The sequence below is a fragment of the Rhincodon typus genome, chromosome 7, assembly GCF_021869965.1.
Source record: "Rhincodon typus isolate 14 chromosome 7, sRhiTyp1.1, whole genome shotgun sequence".
Classification (NCBI taxonomy): Eukaryota; Metazoa; Chordata; class Chondrichthyes; order Orectolobiformes; family Rhincodontidae; genus Rhincodon; species Rhincodon typus.
This window is the reverse complement of record NC_063338.1, coordinates 1,008,518-1,024,742: the sequence shown is the minus strand read 5'-3', so window position 1 is coordinate 1,024,742 and position 16,225 is coordinate 1,008,518. Positions and strand designations below refer to the sequence as shown.

At 42.8% G+C, this 16,225-nt stretch overlaps 1 long non-coding RNA gene across 4 annotated transcripts in view; it reads right to left on the bottom strand.

The window, feature by feature from the left end:
• Positions 1–1,018: 1,018 nt before the first annotated feature.
• The window catches only part of LOC109934721, a 34,136-nt gene continuing 18,929 nt past the window's right edge, over positions 1,019–16,225 (bottom strand). For 3 of the 4 annotated variants that reach the window (XR_007262524.1, XR_007262523.1, XR_007262525.1), the window contains one exon: positions 1,019–2,088. This is a non-coding gene — a long non-coding RNA (uncharacterized LOC109934721). Of the gene's footprint in view, positions 2,089–15,195; positions 15,244–16,225 lie in introns of those variants that run through there. The other variant, XR_007262526.1, reaches the window with a different exon arrangement.

The window sequence follows — 16,225 nt, the reverse complement described above, 5'->3', positions numbered from 1 at the left end:
GATAGTATCGGCTCCCTGTGCATTCAGGTCAAATCATATCTTATTAAAATCAACCAATTTAGAACTTTGATTGCAGGTCCATCATTGTTCTTTACCATAACAATCCGGAATCTTTTCGAAAGTGTTCTGATAACTGTCAACAAAATGATCCTCCACAAATATTTCAAGCACTTGTCCACCTTGGTTACGTCAAGTTAAGTCCAGGACCTTCCCCTTCCTTGTTGGGACTTCTACATCCTGGTTTCAAAAGCTGTAACGGATCTATTCCTCTAAACCTTTCACACTATGACGACCAATGTTGGGGAAAGTTGAAATTCCCTGCTATCATGACCCTATTACTTTTACACTTACCTGAAATTTACCTCCTTACCTGCTTTTCTAGTTCCATCCAAGTGGCTTTATTTAGGGAGTTTTTTTAAGCTGTAATAAATTACCTGAACATAATTATGATATCCTCCTCTTCTGCCCCCTTCGTTGTCTCATATGAAGACCCTGTATCCTGGAGCATTAAGCCTCCAATCCTGCCTCTCTCTCAACCATATCTCAGCGACAGCAATGTCATCATACTCCCATGTTTTAATTTGTATCCTCAACTCATCTACCTTGTTCATCAAGCTAGTAGCATTTAAATCAATGCCATTCAACCATGTCAAACTCTCAGGCCTTAACTGGCCTGTAATGTCGATACGTTCCTGACTCACTTGTTGATTCTTCTCTTTTCTTCTTACCCTTTTGGACATTCACTCTGCATCCCATCCCTTTGCCAAGTTAGGTACACATGGCCCAACAGCACTTGTAACTAAATTTCCAGCATTACAGGCTATATCTCACTCTGGATGTGCCTTCTTCTAACTGCTCATATGAAGAGTACACATGATTATTTTATTTCTAAGGCACTCAGAATGAGGCAGAATTAATGCAACATAGTTTTAATGAAAAGATGATTTGTATTATGTTTATCCCAAATAAGTCACTGAACCTGTGGTGTTTACAAACATCTTCAGAAACAGGTCCAGAAAATGGGTTTGCATATAGACAAAAACAACATCAAAATCCAACACGGAGTTACTAGGGAGCTCACCACTGTTTAAACAGCCCTGATGAACCACAAAATCACTTTGCAATCAACTTGCAGGTGGACAGTCTTTACCCAATTTAAATGTGTTGATGTACAGTGAAATTGTGATCATTTCAAAACTTATCATACAGATATACAATCGTATCAACATTTTACCAACAATAGCAGGACCTTTAATGGAGCAGGGTTTAATAATATCAATACAGATGGCCCAATGACCAAGGTTCATTCCTAGGTGTAAGTAAAAGCAAAATCTTTCACCTGTAGTTTTTTGAGAATTTGCTGTTGTGTTTGCAAACAGCAAATCATTTTACACAACAGAGCAGGTGAACAGGATCCACCCAGTCTCATTTCACTGGTGAGTTAACAGTTTGGATGACAGAGTGAATCCCTTCCCACATACGGAACAAGTAAATGGTCTCTCCCCAGAGTGAACACACTGATGTATCAGCAGGTGAGTTGAATGAGTGAATATTTTTCCCCAGCGAATGGTCTCTCCCTAGTGTGACTGCATTGGTGTATCCACAGGCTGAATGACTGACTGAATCCTTTCCCACACTGGGAGCAAGTGAATGGTTTCTTGCCAGTGTGAACTTGCTGGTGTATAAGCAGTTTGGATGACTGACTGAATCTCACACAGGAAGCAGGTGAATGGTCTCTCCCCTGTGTGAACTCGCTGGTGTATCTGCAGGTGGGACGACAGAGTGAATCTCATCCCACAATGAGGGCAGGTGAATGGCTTCTCCCCAGTGTGACTGCATTGGTGCATTTCCAGCTGAGATGGGTAAAGAAATCCCTTCCCACCACCCCCACATTCCCATAGTCTTTTCCCAGTGTGACTGTACTGGCGTTTGGACATTTCAGATGAATCTTCACACTCTTCCACACAGATGATATGTGTTTCTCCCCATTGTGAACGGTGCTTTTTCCTTCAATGTTCAAAATCCTGATTAGGTTATTACAAACAGAGCAATTGTCAGATCTGGATGTAGTTTCATTTGCAAATCAACCTTTCAAACAGAAAACAAATTTATTAGGAGAAACCAGAAGAAAGTTGTGAAATTGAGAGAAAGTAATCTGGTCACTTGTGGAGATGACACTTGGGGAAACTGCTGAATTAACACTTAAACTGAACTGGTTCATAAATGCCCTTCAGGGAATGGAACGAGTCAATGTTGACACAAAACCATAGTGAGAAATAGAGGCATGAAGGAAGGCATTTTATAGATCTACAACTAAATTCTGTTATTTTTCTCCTCATACCCTCAATCCCTCTGAAGGGCTAAGAACAAATGCATAGTTCCTGGGAAGTGGAATTTCACGTAGATTAGGTGCTGATGAAGGCATTTGGCACGCTTGCATTTATCAGTGCGCTGATCAATAAAGGGACCTGAGTTCGATTCCACTATCTGTATGGAGTTTGCACATTCTCTGTGTCTGTGTGGGCTTCCTGCGGATACTCCGGCTTCCTCCCATAGTCCAAAGATGTACAGGTTAGATGGATTAGCCATGGGAAATGCAGTGTTAAATGGATAGGGTGGGGATGCTCTTCAGATGATTGGTGCGGGCACGTGCCCAAATGTAGGAATTCTATGATTGAATTTAGGAGTTGGGAGGGCATGTTGCAGGGTATAGGACATTGCTGAGGCCAATTTTGGAATACTGCGTTCAATTCTAGTCCTCCTATTTTCAGAAAGATGTTACCAGAGTAGGACTTATACACTTAACAGCAAGCCCTGGGAAGTGTTATTGAACAAACAGACCTTGGAGTGCAGGTTCATAGTTCCTTGAATGTGGAGTTGCAGTAGATAGGTAGAGGTGGTGGTGTTTGGTATGCTAGCTGTTATTGGTCAGTGCATTGAGTAGAGGAGTTGGGAGGTCATGTTGTGGCTTTACAGGACATTGGTTAGGCCACTTCTGGAATACTACTTTCAATTCTGGTCTCCCTGCTATTGGAAAGATGTTGTGCAACTTGAAAGAGTTCAGAAAAGATTTACAAGGATGTTGCTCGGGTTGGAGCGTTTGAACTATAGGTAGAGGCTGAATATGTTGGGGCTATTTTTCCTGGAGCATTGAAGGCGACCTTATAGAGGTTTATAAAATCGTGAGGAGCACTGATTGGGTGAATAGTCAAGGTCTTTTTCCCAAGGTAGGGGAATCCAAAACTAGATGGCATAGGTTTAACATGAGAGGGGAAAGACTTAAAAGGGACCTAAGGGGCAACTTTCTTTACGCAGAGGGTGGTGCATGTATACAATGAGCTGGTCGGCATTGACGAGTTGGTATGAACGATCTGTTTCCATGCTGTACATCTCTATGATTCTACATTGTTAAACTTGAAAGATTTCAGAAGAGATCTACAAGGTTATTGCTAGGATTGAAAAGTTTGAGCTAAAGGAAGAGGCTGAATAGTCTGGGGCTTTTTCCCTGCAGTGTTGGAAGCTGAGGGATTACCTTGCAGAGGAGCATGGATAGTGTGAAAAGCCAAGGTCTTTTTCTCCCCTGGGTCAGGGAGTTCAAAACTAGAGGCATTAGTTTAAGGTGAGAGGGGAAAATTTAAAAGGGGCCTAAGGGGAATCTTTCCACACAGGAGTTGGTGCGTTTATGGAACAAACTGCCAGAGGAGGTAGCCGATGCAGGTACAATTACAACATTTAAAATGCATCCCGATGGGTACACGAATAGGAAATATTCAGAGGGATGCGGGCCAAATGCTCACAAATGGGATTGGATCAGTTTAGGATATCTGGTCGATATGAACAAGTTAGACTGAAGGGTCTGTTTCCATGCTGTATAACTCTATGACTCTAAGGCTTAAGCAAAATGGTGGAAATCTGAAATAAAAATCAAAAATGCTGGAGATACACAGGTGTGGCAGCATCTGAAATGGTGACAGAAACAGGAACCATTGCAACCTTGAAGAAATGTTTAGTTGATTATACAAGGCACTACAATATAGGTTACACGCTGGATGCCGGAAAATGGGACTAGAGTAGGTAGGTGCTTGATGACCAGCATGGATATGATGGGGACATTGTCATCTACAATTTTATATCAGCGTCTCTGACACCATTTTGTGTTGTGTTTTTCTGTGATTCTCTTTTTTGGGAATCAGGCAGGGGCGGCAAGCAGTAAAGAAAGCAAATGGGAGGTGATGGCCTCGTGGTATTATCACTGGACTGTTAATCCAGAGACCCAGATAAGGTTCTGGGGACCTGGGTTTGAATCCCACCATGGCAGATGGTGGAATTTGAACCCTATAAATACCTGGAATTAAGAATCTAATGATGACTGTGAATCCATTGTTAATTGTCTGAAAAACCCATCTGATTCACTAATATCCTTTAGGGAAGGAAACTGCCAACCTTACCTGGTCTGGCCTACATGTGACTCCAGACCCACAGCAATGTGGTTGACTCCTAACTGCCCTCTGGGCTATTAGGGATGGGCAATAAATGCTGCCTGGCCAGCGACGTCCTCATCCCATGAATGAATAAAGAAAGAAACTGATATGTTGGCCTTCATAGTAAGAGGATTCGAGTACAGAAACAAAGATATCTTTCTGCAAGGGCTTTCGTAAGACCATACCTGAAGTACAATGTGTACCTTTGTTCTCCTTTCCCAAGGAAGGATGGCCTGACTATTGAGAGAGTGGTTCACCAGATTGATTTCTGGGATCTCAGGACTGATGTATGAAGAGAGACTCTATCCTCATTTAATTATCCTTCCTTTTGTCTTTCTGAGCCGTTGACTGCTTCACTAACTAATATTCTACCTCCCAGTTCTTCATCTGAATCTGACCCATTTATACCTACACTTTGGTTTCCATCCCCCTGCCATACTATTTTAAAAGTCACCAACGCAACTGGCAAACTCCCACAAGAAGATTTGTCCCAGCTCTGCCCAGGGGCAATTGGTCAGGCTTGTACAAGTCGCAAATAACCCAGAAACAGTCCTAATGCCTGAAGAATCTAAACCCTTCTCGGTACACCATTTCTCCAGCCTCCTATTCATCTGATCTATCCTATTATTCCTGCTCTCACTAGCATGTAGCACTGGGAGTAAGTCTGACATTATTACATTTGATGTCCTGTATTTTAATGTATCTTCTATCTTCCTATATTCAGATTTCAGGCACTCATTCCTTTGTTAAGCTATGGTATCTATGTGTCCCATGACCACTGGCTGTTTACCCTCTAGCTTGAGAATGTCCGGCAACCACTCTATGATATTGCAGATCCTGGCACAAGGGAGGTAACAATCTGTCCTGGTTTAATGTCTGCGGCCACAGAAGTGCCTGTCTGTGCCCCTGACTATTAAATCTCCTGTCATTATAGCCCTGCCACTCTCTTTCTTCCCCATTCTGTGCAGCAGAGCTATCTGTGGTGTCATGAGCCTGGCTGCTGCTGAGTTCCCTGGAGAGGCCACTCCACCCATTCCCCCCTCCAGCAAAATGCAAAGTGGTATATCTGTTTGAGAGGTGGATATCCACTAGGGACTCCTGCACTTCCTTCCTGAGCCTTTTATTTTATCTTATGGTCACCCTTTCTGCCTGTGTAATCCTCTCCTGTGGTATTGCTGACCCTCTAAATGTGCTGTTCATGAACATTTGCAGTATTGTGAATGCTCCACAATGAGTCCACCCACAGCTCCAGATCCAAAAATCAGTTACCCAGTATCTGCAGGTGGACATATTTCCCGCACACGTAGCCATTAGGGACACTGGAAGCGTCCCTTATTTCCCACATTGTGCAAACAGCAGCACATCACGGGTCTGAGGTCTCCTGTCATGACTTCAGTCTCGATTCAGCTAGTTACTTTCATTAAGGGAATTTAAAAGCTAGTGAGTTTCCTTCATTTCAAACATTTTTGTTATAATCGAAGGCCCCTACCTTTATAGAAACTGATATATTGTACTTTAAAAACTGTGGGAAAAAAAACTCCACAGGTATCACTTACAAATTGGCAGTTGCCATTGGGACTGTGTGACTTTCTGAACGGCCCAAACTGAGATGGAATTGAGGCACCACACTCAATCTTTCAACTTCACGTTCTCCCTATCTCACCTTCCTCTCAGTTTTCACCCATCTTCAAAGCACTCATTTAGCCAAGCAGCACTCACAGTGCAACCTTGTCATTTTCACTGTCTGCTCACACCTACACTGACCTCAGCCTCCTGTACTGTTCCAATGCAGCTCAATGAGAACTCGGGGAACAGCACCTTTCACTTAAGCCCTTTATAACCTCCAGACTCAACATAGGCTTCAGCAGTTTGTGAATCAACAGAGAGTTGTCAGGATCTGAAACGTTCCACCTGAAAAGAATTCAAGCCCTTAAGTAATTTTAAAAGGGAAGTTTGCAGGTATTTGAGAATGGGAAATTTATTGTTAAGATTATGAAATTCCAGTAATAGGGAACAAAGAAATGATAGAGGAACTGAACAGGCCTTTGCATCAGTTTTCAAAGTGGAAGACACCAGCCGCATACCAGAACTTCAAGAGAGACATGGGGCAGGAGTGAGTGCACTGGCCATCACTAAGGAGAAGGTGCTGGGAAGCTGAAAGGTCTGAAGGTGGATAAATCATCAAGACTACACCCAAGAGTATTTACGAAGATAGCGGAGGAGGTTGTAGAGGAATTGGTGATGATCTTTCAGGAATCCCTGGAGTCAGGGAGGGTCCCAGATGGTTGGAAAATGGTTAATGCAACATCCCTGTTTAAGAAAGGAGGAAGACAGAGGCAGGAAACTATCAGATTAGCCTGACCTCGGTTGTTGGCAAGATTTTAAAGTCCCTTGTTAAGACTGAGACGACAGAGTACTTGAAAGTGCTTGGTAAAATAGGGCAGAGTCAGCAAGGCCTCGTCAAATGGAGGTCATGCCTGACAAATCTGTTTGAATTCTTTGAGGAGGTAACAAACAGGTTAGACAAAGGACAGCCATTGGACATGATCTATTTGGATTTCCAGAAGACTGTTGTCAAAGTACCGCACAAAGGCTGCTAAATTAGACAAGAGCCTGGTGTTAGTGGCAAGATAGAGGATTGGCTGACTGGCAGAAGGCAGACAGTCAGGATAAAGAGGTCTTTCATAGGATGGCAGCTGGTAACCTGATGAGTTCCACAGGGGTCAGTGTTGGGACCATAACTATTCACATTAGGCATTTATGATCTGGACTAAGGAACTGAGGGCATTGTTGCCACATTTGCAGATAACAATAATATAGGTAGTGTTGAGGAAGCAGGGAGGCTGCAGAAGGATTTGGACAGACTAGGAGAGCAAACAAAAAAGTCGCAGACAGAATACAATGTGGAAAAGTGTGCGGTTACGCAATTTGGCAGAAAGAACACGGGCACAGACTATGTTCTAAACAGGAAAAGGCTTCAGAAATCTGTAGGGCAAAGGGACTCTGGGAGTCCTAGTTCAGGAATTCTGTTAAGGTTAACATGCAGGTTCAGTTGACAGTTAGGAAGGCAAATGCCACTTTCACATTTCTTTCAAGGGGTCTGTAATACAAGAGCACAGATGTACTGAGGCTGAGCATTTGGAATACTGTGAGCAGTTTTGAGCCCTATGTCTAAGGAAGAATGTGCTGGTGTTGGAGGGGGTCCAGAGAAGGTTTACAAGAACAATCCAAGGATGAAACACTGGTTATAAAAATAGCAGTTGAGGAGTCTGGGTCTGTATTCAATGTAGTTTAGAAGAATGAGGGGGATATATGAAGGATAGAAAGGGAGGCAAAAGAGGAGGAGGAGTGGCATTTTCAATAAAGGAAAACATTACTGCCACAACTGGAGAAAACATTTCTGAAAAATAATCCAATGAGTATATATGGGTTGAAATTAGAATTAAGAAAGGAATTATCACCTTGATGTGATTGTACTATAGGTCTCCCAATAGTGAGAGGGAAACTGAGGAACAAATATGAAGGGAGATGTCATAGATGTAAGAATAAGATTGTAATAGCAGGTGATTTTAATTTTACAAACATTGACTGGGACTACCATAGTGTTAAAGGTTTGGATGTTGAAGAATTTGTTGAATATATAAATATTCCAATTAGAGAAGGAGAAAAGCCTGACCTTCTCTTGTGTAATAAGGCAGGGCAAGTGACTGAAGTGGCAGTAGGGGAACACTTTGGGTCTAGTGACAGAATTATTATCAGTTTTAAAATAATTATGGAAAAGGATAAGCCTTCCATAAAAGTTAACATTTTTATTTGGAGTGAGACCAATTTTAATGGTATGAGACAAGAACTTTAAAAAGTTGATTAGAGTAGATTGTTTACAGGTAAACAGATATCTGATAAGTGGGAGGCTTTCAAAGGGGTGAATAACAAGAGCTCAGAGCCATTATATTCCTGTTAGAGTGAAAGGTAAGGCTAGTATGATTAGAGGACAATGGATGAATAGAGACATTGAGGCTGTATTCAAGAATGAAAAGTAATCATATATTAGATATAGACAACTGGGTTCAAATGAATTTCGTGGAGGGGCATTCTTAAGAGGGAGATCAGGAAGGCAGAGAGGGATATGAGATTAGGTTATCTGTCAAGGCTAAGGATAATTCAAGGAGATTCTACAAGTACACAAAGAGCAAAAGGGCAACTAGAGAGAGACAGTTGGGCACCTTAAAGATCAAGGAGGTGGTCTTTTGTGTTGAAACTCAGGAGACGGGAGAGATATTAAATGAATATTTCACGTCAGTTTTTACTGTGGAGAAAGCTAGCCCAAACCTTCACTCTCCACGTATGAAACTGGACAGTTCCTGTTGCCGAACAATTTGACCAAGGGCCAAAGAAATGGAGACTAGGTGATGTTTCTAGCGGCTGGATTGTCTTCCTACTCTGTGTGGCTTCATGAGTCTTTATGTTACTGGGACTGGAGGGTTTGAATTATGAGGAGAAACTGTATAGGATGGAACTTTTTCCACTGGAGGTTGAGGGGTGACTTAATAGAAGTTTATAAAATTATCAGAGATATAAATAAGGTGAAAAGCAAAGTTCTTTTCCCTTGGATAGAAGAGTCCAAAACTAGAGAGTATATTTTGAAGGTGAGAAAAGAAACATTTAAAAGAGAACCAAGGGGCAACGTTTTCAAACAGAGAGTTGTTTGTATACGGAATGAACTGCCAGAGCAAGTGGTAGATGCAGGTACAGTTACAACATTTAAAAGGCATTTTGACAGGTACATGAACAGGAAAGGTTTAAGAGGGATAAGGACCAAACGCGAGCAAGTGGGACTAGTTCAGTTTGGGAAATCTGGTCAGCATGGACGAGTTGGACCAAAGGAGGCTAGAGAACTCGGGGAAATAAATATTGATGTTTTGAAAACAGTTCACATTACAGGAGAGGAAGTGTTGAAGGTCTTAGAAAATATAAAAGTGGATAAATCTCCGGTACCTGATCTAGTGTATCCCAGGTCATTGTGGGAAGTTAGGGAGGAAATTGCTGGGCTCCTTGTAGAAATATTTTTACTATCTATAACACAGGTGAGGTGCCAGATGACTGGAGAGTGGCTAACTTAAGGCCTTCTTTTAAGAGGGGATGTATGGAGGAGCCTGGGAACTGCAGACCTGAGAGTCTGGCTTCAGGAGTGGAAAAGTTGTTGGAGGTGATTCTGAAAGATAGCATTTGGAGAGGCAAGAAATGATTAGGGCAAGTCAGCATGGTTTTGTGCAAAGGAAATTGTATCTCACAAATTTGATTGAGTTGTTTGATGAAGTTACCAAGAAGTTTGATGAGGCCAGAACAATGGACATTGTTTACTTGGACTTTCGTAAAGCCTTTGACAAGGTTCCGCTTGGTAGACTAATTAGTAAAGTTAGCTCACATGGGATTCAGGGTGAGCTTGCCAATTGGATACAAAATTTACTAAATGACAAGAGACAGTGTGGTGGTGGAGGGTTGTTTTTGGACTGGAGGCCTGTGACCAGCAGTGTTCCACAGGGATTGGTGTTGAATCCACTTTTGTTTGTCGTTTAATAAATGATTTAGATGAGAAGATAGAAGGCATGGTTAGTAATTTTGAGGATGACACCAAAATTGAGGGTACAGTGGACAATGAAGGTTATCTAAGGTTACAAAGAGATCTTGATCAATTGGGTTTATAGGCTGAAGGGTGGCAGCGGGAGTTTAATTTGCATAAAACAAACAAGGGGACAGGACTTATACAATTAAAAGTAGGGCCTTGGGTAATACTGTAGAACAGAGACACTTTGGGGTTCAGTTACCTAATATTTGAAGTTTGCATCACTTCATTGCTCAGACCTTTTGCGTACAGGAGTTGGGATGTCATGTGAGATTGTATATGATGTTGGTGAGGCCTCTTCTGGAGTACTGGTTCAGTTCTGGTTGCCCTGTTATGGAAGGTATATTAGTAAGCTGGCAAGGGTTCAGAAAAGATTTACCAGGATATTGCTGGGAATGGAGGGATTGAGTTATAAGGAGAGGCTGGATAGCCTGGGACTTCTTTCACAGGAACTTAGGAGGTTCAGGTTGACCTTTTAGAAGTTTATAAAATTCTGAGCGGTATAGATAAGTGAATGGCAGGTGTCTTTTCCTTACAGTGGGGTATTTCAAGACTAGGGGGCATATTTTTAAGGCAAGAGGAGAAAGATTTAAGAAAGACATGAGCAGCAACTTTTCTTTTTTTTTACACAAGAGAGTGGTTTGTGCGTAGAACTAACTTCCAGAGGAAGTGCTGGATGTGGCTAAAATTACAGTTACAATGTTTAAAAGACATTTGGATAAGTGCATGAATAAGAAATGTTTGGAGAGATACGGGCCAAGCGCAGGCAGGCGAGACTGCTTTAGTTTTGGAAAATGGTCAGCATGGACGGGTGGGACTGAGGGGTCTGTTTCATGTTGTCTGACTCTATGTGATTGAAACTTACAGAATACCGAGAGGCCTGGATAGGTGGATACAGAAAAGAGGTTTTAACGAGTAGCAGAGACTAGGACCCGAGGGCACAGCCTCAGAGTGAAGGGATGACCCTTTTGAATGGAGATGATGAGGAATTCCTTCAGCCATAAGGTGGTGATTCTGTGGAACTCATTGTTGTAAAGGACTGTGGAGGCCAAGACATTGAGTGTATTTATGACAAAGACAGATAGGTTCTTGATTGGTAAGGGGATCAACGATTATGGGAGAAGGCTAGAGAATGGGGTTAAGAAACATAGCAGTCATGATCAATTGGTGGAGCAGACTCCATGGGCTAAAAAGCTTCCTTTTGCTCCTATATCTTGTGGTCTTATGGTTATTATGGGAGACTTCATTCTGCACATAGACTGAGCAAACCAAATCAGTAACAATACCATAGAGGAGAAATTCCTGGAGCATGTATTAGATGGTTTTCTGGATTGATATACTGAGAACCCAAAAGGAGGCAGGCCATCCTCGACTGCATACTGTGTAATGGCCAGGGGTGGGTTAGCTCAGTTGGCTGAATGGCTGGTTTCTCTCACTTGCTCTCTCTCTGTTCCAAGTGAGTCAGCAGTCCTATGGTCTTCTGGGATAGCTTTAATTTAAAATTTTTAATTGTGTAATGAGAAGGGAATAATTAGTAATCTAGCTGTGTGAGGCCCCTTATGGGTGAGTGAAGAACTCAGTGATAGAACTCTTCATTAAGATGGAGAATAACAGAGGTGATTATGAGACTTGGGGCCAAAATCCAAATAGAGGAAATAAAGATGGTTTGAGATACAGGCAGGCTACAGTAAATTGGGGAACATAACTTCAAGGGATGACAAACATTTAAAGAGCATTTAGCGGAACTGCAACTGTTGTTCATTCCTGATGGGCACAAAATAAAGCAGGAAAGGTGGCCCTGCCATTGCTAACCAGGGATATTAGGGCTAGTACGGGAGCCAAAGGAAGAGGGGTACAAATTGGTTAAAAAGAGCAGCAGACCTGAAGTCTGGGAGCAGTTCAGATTTCAGCAAAAGAGCACTAAGGGATTGATTAAGAGGGGGAAAGTTAAGCGCAAGAGTAAGCTTGTGGGAAACATACCAACTAATTGTAAAAGCTCCTAAAGATATGATGAAGAGAGAAAACATAAAGATTAGTGAAAACAAATCCCTTACAGTCAGAAACAGAAGTTATAATGTGGAATAAAGACATAGACAGACCAATTAACTACATATGTTGGATTGCTGGGGGAACACACGAGGGGGAGGAACCGATGGAAATTAGTATCAATGGGGTAATGGTGTTGGGATTAAACACCAACAAATCTCTAGCACCTGGTAATCTGCACTCCAGAGTACTTAACAAAGTGGCCCAAGACAGATTGGATGCATTCTGAAAGTAGGGTCTTGAATCTAAATACAGGAAATTGATGGTCATCTTTCAAAATTCTAGACTCTGTAACAGTTCCTATGGATTGGAGGGTAGCTAGTGTAACCCCACTATTTAATAAAGTAGGTAGAGAGAAAACATCGAATTGTGGACCAGTTAGCCTAACACTGGAAAACAATGACACGGTTGGACAGAGTCAGTCAGCATGGATTTATGAAAGGGAAATGAGAAACAAGACCTAGTGTCCCAGTATACAGGTTGCTAAAAGTAAGCATGCAGGTGCAGCAATAGGTGAAGAAGGCAAAATGGGATGTTGGCCTTCAAAGCGAGAAGGTTTGAGTAAAGGAACAGGGATGTCTTGCTGAAACTGTACATGGTCTTGGTGAGACCACACCGGAGTATTGTGTGCAGATTTGGAATACTTATCTGATGAAGGATGTTCTGGCTCTGGAGGCTGCATAACAAAGGTTTTCCAGACTGATTCCTGGGATGGCAGGGCTGACGTACAAGGGCAGATGAATTGGTTAGGACAAAATTCACTGGAGTTTAGAAGAAGGAGGGAGGATCTCACAGAAACCAATCAAATTCCAACAGACTAACAAGATAAATGCAGGAAGGATGCTCTCAATGACCAGGGAGTCACAGTTTACAGATATTGGGAGGCAGATTCAGACTGAGGGGAGAAAATACTTCTTTACTCAGAGACTGGGAGCCTGTGGAATTCACTGCCACAGAAAGCTTTTAAGGAAAAAACACTGAATATTTCCAAGAAGATGATAAATATAGTTCTGAGGGCTAAAGGGATCAAAAGGTATAGGTCTAAAGTGGAAACAGGCTACTGAGTAGGATGACCAGCCATGATCAAACAGCACAATGGCCTCCTTCTGTTCCTATTTTCTATGTTGCTATTCTGTTAAAGGCAGGATATGGAACAAAATGATTGTAACTGACACAGACATCAGCACTACCTTATCACCACCGGATGAAAATCCTGTAACCTCCTTACAGAACAGCAATCTGGGAGCAGCTTCATCACGCAGAATGTAGCAGTTCAAGAAGGTCAAGGAGGTGCAGAGTGATTTTGGAAGCTTCTGGACTGGCTGCTCTGTCTGTCCTTTTCTATTGTTGAATGTTCTTAGAAAAGCAACATAGTATGTAGGAAATAAGAAAATATCTTTGGAAGTTTGCTGATACTGAGGAAGGGAGGGAGTACAGGTGATGAAGGGGAGCAATGAGAGAAACGATGAGCTGGGTTTTGTGGTGGGGTGGTGGGCGAAGAACGACTCCAATTTCCAAACGCCCCCACCCTGCTTGGTTTCCTCCCTCCACTCCTTACTCCATTCTCTCAACTTCTTTCACATTGATAGCCAGCTCAGGAACAAAGATATGCACGTGAACACTTTTCCATCAATCTCAGTCACTAGCACATGCACAAGCATCGCCCAACAGCACAGTGCACATACTCGTTAGTGAACATGCAATGACTTCACCCAATAACCTTTGTTTCCAGCCCAATTCACACTGAAGACAGATATACAAACAGTTAAGGGATAAATTATAAAACAAAAAAAAAACTGACCATATTACTTAAGCAGTTTCCATGATGTATTATTTCACAGGTACATAGGATTGTCAAATCTTCATGCTGTCACATAAACAGCCAAACTCCTTTTCTCAGAAATCCCATTCAAAAAGGTCCAGCCCTTTCTTCTGTTTGATCACATTCTCTCCCAGATTTGCTGGCACCAGTTTGCAGATATTTACCTCATTAATAGCCAGAAGAATCTACAGAGTTTTTGATCAAGACCCAACCAGCAATTAACTTCCAGGTCTGGACACAAAAATCAAAAACAGGTTGTTTATTCTTTTTAACACAAGCTGCTGCTCACAGTCCAGAGGTCACCATTCAGCTGTCAGAATCAAACCAAAAGTGATTTTAAATAATTAGTAAGAGTTCTAACACAGTAGAAAGAGTTTTAACCAGTGACACAGATGGAGTGAGTGGGACACTACTCATTGGAATTTGGAAAAATGAGAGGCGATCTCATTGAAGCAAATCAGATTCTGAAGGGGCTTTGAGAGGCTAAATGCTGAGATGATGTTTTCTGTCATTTGAGAGTCCAGGACCAGAAAGCATAGTCTCATTGGGCACCAATTTAAAGCTGAGAAGAAGAGGACTGTCTTCTCAGAAGGTTGAGGCTCTTTGGAACTTCTTGCCACAAAGGGAGCAGAGTCCTTGTGTACAGTTAAGGCTGGGATAGAGTCTTCAAGGTTTGTGAGAAAAGCACTGGAAAATGGACACAAGGAATGTCAGATCAGCCACAATTCTACTGAATAGCAGAACAGGCTTGAGGTGCCAAATGGCATACTCCTGTTCCTATTACATGTGCTACATATGGTAATAGTTGCACAGCACTCGTGAGAGTGCTCCAATGAATTTACTGTGACTGTGCTTTAACTTACACTGAAATAAAGTTGCACTGCATAATGTTAAGAGAAACTACATAGGTGTTCTGTCCATTGGATTAAAATTTATCTGAACATTCAGCCAAGATATTATCCCCTGCATATTATCCCTCCAGCTTAACCAAGATGGGATAAGACAGTGTGGAGCTGGAGGAACACCGCAGGCCAGGTAGCATTAGAGGAGCAGAAAAGTTGACGTTTCGGGTAGTGAAAGTGATCCTTCTTCAGAAATGGCCTATGCGTTCCTCCAGCTCCACACTGTTATCTCTGACTCCAGCATTTGCAGTTCTTTTTTTTTTATTTAAAAAAATATACTTTATTCGTACAAAATACAAAAAATAAACACACTTTCACCTACCCGGTCATGCTAGCCGTCCCGGTTTACCCTGGGGGTACGTACACCAACTAAAGGAAAAAACAAAGGAAAAGGAAAAACTCCGGTGGTCATCTCTACCGTAGTCATAGTTGGCCCCCGACCAGTTGGAGGAGGCGCCAGCTGGGCCCAGTTTCTGAACAGGGCCCTGATACGGTACGGCCGAGGGGTCTTACACGGTGGTCTTTCCCCACCGTGCCTTGGCGGCGGCTGCCCCAAGCTTTAGTGCGTCCCTCAACACGTAGTCCCGAACCCTGGAGTGCGCCAGTCTGCAACACTTGGTCGGGGTTAGTTCTTTCAACTGGAAGACCAGCAAGTTGCGGGCAGACCAAAGAGCGTCTTTCACTGCATTGATGGTCCTCCAGGCGCAGTTGATGTTGGTCTCGGTGTGCGTCCCGGGAAACAGCCCGTAGGGCACGGAGTCCCGTGTCACGGAGCTGCTCGGGACGAACCTCGACACAAACCACTGCATTCCAGCATTTGCAGTTCTTACTACATCTAAACTAAGATAGGGTCCGTTGAACGGGGCCACTTTCTGAGGCGCTCTGCGGCTTAAATTGCGGCACCGAAAAACTCGTGTTTGGGGCATTGAGACTCAAACTGGGCAATCACTGAAATCTCTTGCCATAATATTGCTCCGAACGCTGCCCTCCTCTTTAACCTTCACTCACATATGATAAACGCACATTTCCTTCCGGCCATCACCTGCGGCACACATGCTCACAATCCCAATTAACTCTGCATTCTCAAACAGCTGCCCGCCCGATTGATGACCAAAAGCAAACAAGACGCAGGGCTGGAGGTTCAATCTGGACCTGCTGGCTCTCCAACCAATCAGAGAGGAGGAGGTGGAGCGGAGCGGACTTCCTGACCTAACGGAGGCGGGCTGACCTTCAGCCACTATTAGAGTGAGTGGGCGGCTCGCTGGAGCCAGAACATTGTTTTGGAGAGAATAGAATATAGAATAGAGTGTTCTTTATTGTCAGGAGTTACGAATGAAGTGAGTGAAAGATG